The sequence below is a fragment of the Lepus europaeus genome, chromosome 5, assembly GCF_033115175.1.
Source record: "Lepus europaeus isolate LE1 chromosome 5, mLepTim1.pri, whole genome shotgun sequence".
NCBI classification, from domain to species: Eukaryota; Metazoa; Chordata; class Mammalia; order Lagomorpha; family Leporidae; genus Lepus; species Lepus europaeus.
The window spans coordinates 119,355,826-119,361,825 of record NC_084831.1 but is presented as its reverse complement, the minus strand read 5'-3'; positions in this window follow the sequence as shown (position 1 = coordinate 119,361,825).

The window sequence follows — 6,000 nt, the reverse complement described above, 5'->3', positions numbered from 1 at the left end:
TCCGCCTGCAGTGCCAGCATCCCATAAGGGCACCGGTCCAAGTCCTGGCTGCACCACTTCCAATCCAGCTCTCTGCTATGGCCTGGGAAAGCAGAAGATGACCCAAGTGCTTGGACCCCTGCACCCATGTGGGAGACCCAGAAGAAGCTCCTGGCTCCTGGCTTTGGATTGAGTCAGCTCTGGCTGTTGCAGCCATTGGGGAGTGAACCAGCGGATGGAATACCCCGTCCGCGCCTCTCTGTGTAACTCTGACTTTCAAATAAGGAAATAAATGTTAAAAAAAAGATGCATTTCAGAAATTGCAGAGCATCCTTTCTGCTGAGTTCCACTCATCCAACAGCTAAGGCTGGCCCAGATTCAGGGGCGGGGCGTAGACGGCTGCTAACGCCTGGAAGTGACGGTGATTGCCCCGGGAGCCTCTGAGCCATAGCGTGCTCACCTCCTGCCCGAGACTCCCGGGCTGTCTCCTCTCATGAAGGCGTCAGCGAAGCCCAGGAGCTTTGTGCCCCGGGCAGGTGCAGACGTGACCAAGGCTCCCCAGGTGCTGAGCCCTCAGTCTGGCTCCTTGGCTCCCAGAGGCCTCTGGGGAACACATCACCATCTGAAGGTGATACAGAGCCTGTAACCGCAGTGAACACTGCTTGCCACGGGTGTGTGTGTGTGTGTGTGTGTGTATGGGAGGCGCCACTGGGCATTATCCGAAACCACTCTGAGTCCAGACACGTGTCACCGGAGTCCCTGCCAGGCCTAGCACTGCTCTCCGTAAATGACGTGTCTTGGCTGTTGGCTTCACGTTGTGAGCTGAGTCTTCCTTTTCCATAAGAAATGACTATGTTTATAGCTAAGCTTTCTTAGCCTGTTGCCTGCCCAAAGAAAGGTGAAGTCCCTGGGGCCGGCACCGTGGTATAGTGGGTAAAGCTGTTGCCTGCAGTGCTGGCATCCTAGATGGGTGCCGGTTCAAGACTCGGCTGCTCCACTTCTGATCCAGCTCTCTGCTGTGGCCTGGGAAAGCAGTGGAGCATGGTCCAAGTCCTTGGGCTCCTGCACCTGTGTAGGAGACCTGGAAGAAGCTCCTGGATTTGGGTCAGCCCAGCTCCGGCCGTTGTGACCTTTTGGGGAGTTAACCAGTGGATGGAAGACCTTTCTTTCTCTCTCTGCCTCTGTCTCTCTGTACTCTATCTTTCAAATAAACTAAATAAATCTTCAAAAAAAAAAAAAAAAAAAAAAAAAGAAAAGAAAAGAAAGAAAGAAAAAAGAAAGTTGAAGCCCCAACAGCTTCTTTTTGATTTGAGCTACCTCTGTCCCTTTAAAGATGATTTGTTTAAAATGTCATGTGAGTGTGTGTGTGTGTGTGTGTGTGTGTGATGGGCATTTGGCACAGTGTTCAGGACACCACCTCTGACATCTGCACCCCACACTGGGGATGCCTGGTTCAAGCTCTGATCCTGCAAATGTGCATCCTGGGAGGCAGCTGGGGATGGCTCCAGTGCTTGGGTCTCTGACTTCCATGTGGGACAACCAGACTGAGCTGCAGGGCCTGGTTTCAGTCTGGCCCCGTCCTGACTTACTGTGGGCATTAGGGGAGTGAATCAGTAGACGGGAGATTGTGTGTGTGAAATAAATAAATAAATAAATATGAGAAAAAGGAAAGATCTGAGTCAGTTTTAATATTTTTTTTAAATGCTGAGGTCTTCTATTTGCTCACTCAATGAGACAAAAGCGGCATCCACAAATCCCCTTGAGGCTGCAGACTGAGAGCCAGGGTGCTGTGAGAAAGCCCTTAAGATTCTGAAAGCTGGGGGCTGGCGCTGTGGTGCAGCGGATTGAAGCCCTGGCCTAAAAGCGCAGGCATCCCATATGGGCGCTGGTTCTGGTCCTGGCTGCTCCTCTTCCGATCCAGCTCTCTGCTATGATCTGGGAAAGCAGTAGAAGATGGCCCAAGTCCTTGGGCCCCTACACCCATGTGGGAGACCCGAAGGAAGCTCCTGGCTCCTGGCTTCGGATCAGTGCAGCTCCGGCTATTGCAGCCATCTGGGGAGTGAACCAGCGGATGGAAGACCTCTCTCTCTGTCTCTACTGCTCTGTGTAACTCTGTCTTTCAAGTAAAAAAAATAAATCTTTAAAAAAAAAGATTCTAAAAGCCATTTGTCCCGAAGGGTCTGTTTCTTTGAAAGGCAGAGTTACTAAGAGATAAAGAGAGAGGTCTTCCATCCACTAGTTCATTCCTCAATTGGTAGCAAACGGCCTGGGTGGGGTCAGGCCAAAGCCAGGAGCCAGGAGTTTCATCTGGGTCTCTGATGTGGGTGCAGGGGCCCAAGCACTTGGACTGTCCTCTGCTGCTTTCCCAGGTGCATTAGCAGAGAGCTGGATCGGAAGTGGAGCAGCCGGGACTGGAACCGGTGCCCACATGGGATGCTGGCACTGCATTCGGCAGCTTTACCCTGCACCACAGCGCTGGCCCCCAAGAGGTGTCCTTCCAAGGCCATTGGAGCCGTGCAGTTTATCTGAGCTCCCTGGAGCTTGCCCTGCCTTCCGAAAGGGTCTTCCTTCCAACGTCCTCCTTAACCCTAGACCCCTTCCCCTGCAGGGCCTGGGCTGCGCTTTGCCAGGGGCCGTTTATTACGCTGGGAGACTTCGTGGCCGGACAGATCATACTGGGCCTGCTAAATTCTACTGCAAAACAAAGCAGTTTTTCCTTTAGTTCAACTTTACCTTCTCATATTAATTTTTTTTTTAAATTTGAGAGAGAGAGAGAGAGAGAGAGAGAGAGAGATCCTATCTACTGGTTCACCGCCCAAATGTCCACAACTCAGGAGGGGAGCGGGACCCAAAGCTGAGTCAGCAACTCAACCCGAGTCTCCCACGTGAGCGGTAAGAAACCAACTACTGAGTCATCACCACTGCCCCCGGGGGCTGCTTGAGCAGGAGGCTGGAGTCAGCAGCCAGAGCTGGGGACTGAACTCCGGCACTCTGGTATGGGCCTGGTGTTCTCACTGGGCTTTTAAGCACAAGTCCAAACACTTGTGCCCTTGTCTCATAGTTCATCCTAGGCAGCCCGAGGAAGCCGACTGGCACACTCACTCCCTAGGCAGATCCGGAAACTCACTGACAACACTATTTTCCTTATTATTATTTTAAATAAAGATCTATTTATTTATTTGAAAGGCAGAGTTACAGAGAGAGAGGGAGAGACAGAGAGAGAGAGAGAGACAGAGACAGAGAGACAGAGAGATCTTCCATCCACTGTTTCCCTCCCCAGATGGCTGCAGCCGCTGGGCTGGGCCAGGCTGAAGCCAGGAGCCAGGAGCTTCATCTGGGTCTCCCACATGGGTGCAGGGGCTCAATCACTCGGGCCATCCTCTGCTGCTTTCCCAGGCACATTAACAGGGAGCTGGATTGGAAGTGGAACAGCCGGGACTTGAACCAGTGTCCATATAGCTCAATCTGTTGTGCCACAGTGCCAGCCCCAGGAGCGCTATTTTCTACATTACCGCAGGCACCAGTGTCACCACACATCTCATTGCCTTAAATGAGGTCTCTCTGTCTCCAGTCTCCAGGAACCAATTCCTCACTGTCCTTCAAGTCGCTGCTAACAAGCTTCTCGAGGTCCTTCGGTCTCACTGATTGCCTGGCCTGAAAGCCAATGACACCTGCTCTAGTTGTTTTTTTTTTTTAATTTATTTTTTATTTTTTAATTTTTTTAACACCGCATTCTGCTCTTGCAGGGTTTTGGTGCTAGTGCAGGGAGCCAGCTCATGCTGACGTTCTAGACTTGCCCTGCCACCCCCTCGCTCACTCTACCCAGGTTTCCATTTGGTCTCCATCCCGAGATAGGCCAGGGGGTGGTTTGACCAAATCTCTTGTCACCCCAACAAGGGTCCCAGCCTGCACCCACCGGCTCCGCACAGCTCACTGCCTGCCTCCCCCTACTTAGCCAAGTCCACATTTTGGCTTCTTTCACTTGGGGACTGTGCTTTAGGACCAGATTCCCTGAGCCGGGGCTTTGCTCAGCTATCAGTTGCAGAAAACCTGCCTAATGCAGTGGTTTGTCTTCCACAGGGAGTCTGGCGGTGGCGGCTCAGGCTTGTTTCAGGAGCCCAGAGACGCCTCCTGAGTCCTGGTGCCTTTTGATTCATTTGCTTTTTTTTTTTTTTTTTTTTGACAGGCAGAGTGGACAGTGAGAGAGACAGAGACAGAGAAAGGTCTTCCTTTGCCATTGGTTCACCCTCCAATTGCTGCCGCGGCCAGCACGCTGCGGCCGGCACACCATGCTGATCCAAAGCCAGGAGCCAGGTGCTTCCTCCTGGTCTCCCATGGGATGCAGGGCCCAAGCACTTGGGCCATCCTCCACTGCACTCCCGGGCCACAGCAGAGAGCTGGCCTGGAAGAGGGGCAACGGGGACAGAATCTGGCGCCCCGACCAGGACTAGAACCCGGTGTGCCGGCGCCGCAGGCTAGGATTAGCCTATTGAGCCGCGGTGCCGGCCTCATTTGCTTTTTAATCTGCAGTGAATACCCTCCCCTTGCCACCCCCAACTCTCCATGTATATTGCTTCATGAACACAAATGGCTGCCACAGCTCCAGACCTCACCGTTGATCTTCCAGGCTGGAAGGCAGAGGAAGGGTGAGGTGCCAAGAGCTTTTTCCTTGGAAGCCTTTGTCTTTCCACTGTGACAGAAGTGTACTCCCCTTCCACCCATGTCTTTTTGGCCTTAACTATGTAATATGGTTACTCCTGGTGGTAATCAAGTGGTTCAAGCTGGAAATGTTGACAACTTGAAGGTAAAAAGAAATGAGGGTGGGCACTGTGGTGCCATGAGTGAAGCCACCGATTGCGGCACCAGCATCCCGTATCCGAGTGGCTGTTCCAGGCCTGGCCACTCTGCTTCTGCTCCAGCTCCCTGCCAAAGTGCCTGGGAGGTGGCAGATGGTGGCTGAGGTGCCAGCTGGGTGTGAACCTTGGACTGAATTCCTGGTCCTGGTCCTGGTTATTGTAGGTGTTTGGGGGAGAAACTCAGTGGATGGAAGCCCTCTCTCTGTCTCTCTGCCTTTCAAATTAAAAAAAAAAAATCATAAAAAAAAAGAGGGGGTGGGAGTGCACAGGTAACAGGCAGTGTTTTCTTGTTCCCTGGGGGACTCAGGTGCTTGGGAATCACAGAGCGGTGGAGATGGAGTCCCCGGGCGGGCGGACGTGGGAGGGCCCCGGGCGCCCTGCTGGCTCCTGCCTACCCATCTGCCTTAATCTCTTCTCACAGCGGTGACAAGAGAAGCAAACCTCCCAACCCCAGCCGCAGAGGGAGCCGGTAGTGCCGGCAGGGAGTGGTGGCGGTGGGAATGAACACCTCCGCGGCAGGTCTCCGGGCGCGCATTGTCTCGGCCTCCCCGCCACCGCCAAGTGGCCGCGGGTCCTGCTCGCAGAAGAGGATGAGCGTGTGGTTAGCTGCTGCTCTTCATACGTGCGGGATTGGACGCGGGGGACGCGGGGGTCGCAGTCTGGGCCTCCGCCCCTCCCGCGGACAGAGGGGAGCCTGACCGAGCTGAGTTCGGCTGCCCCTGGCCGCGTGGCTGCATCAGTGCAGGCCGATCGCTTTGGGGCCTCAGGCTCACGGTGGGGCCCGGCTTCTCTTGGGCTCAGTTCCAAGGGCCTGGGCTGCTGTGGGCCCTGGGGAGACCGGCCTCCGCGGCTGCCTCTGGGGCTGCCCCCAGCTCGGGCGCTAACTTCCTTGCTCCTTGGGCGTTTGACAAAGTCGCCAGCACCAGACTTCCCTAGCAGTCCCAGCCATCTGCCTTCGGCCCCTCACGGTCTCCGGCAGACAGGAGGCGGCTCTGCACACAGCACTGCCGGCTTCCCTCCCTTCCCCCGGGAACACACCTCTCTCCTCCCACCCCGGGCTGTCCTCACGCTGGCCTTGGGTTTTTGGGTCGCCCACTGGCTGTCTATCAGCGGCAGGTTCTTAGACAAAGGAGTGACTCACATAGGGCGCCCGGGCTCTTGTCAT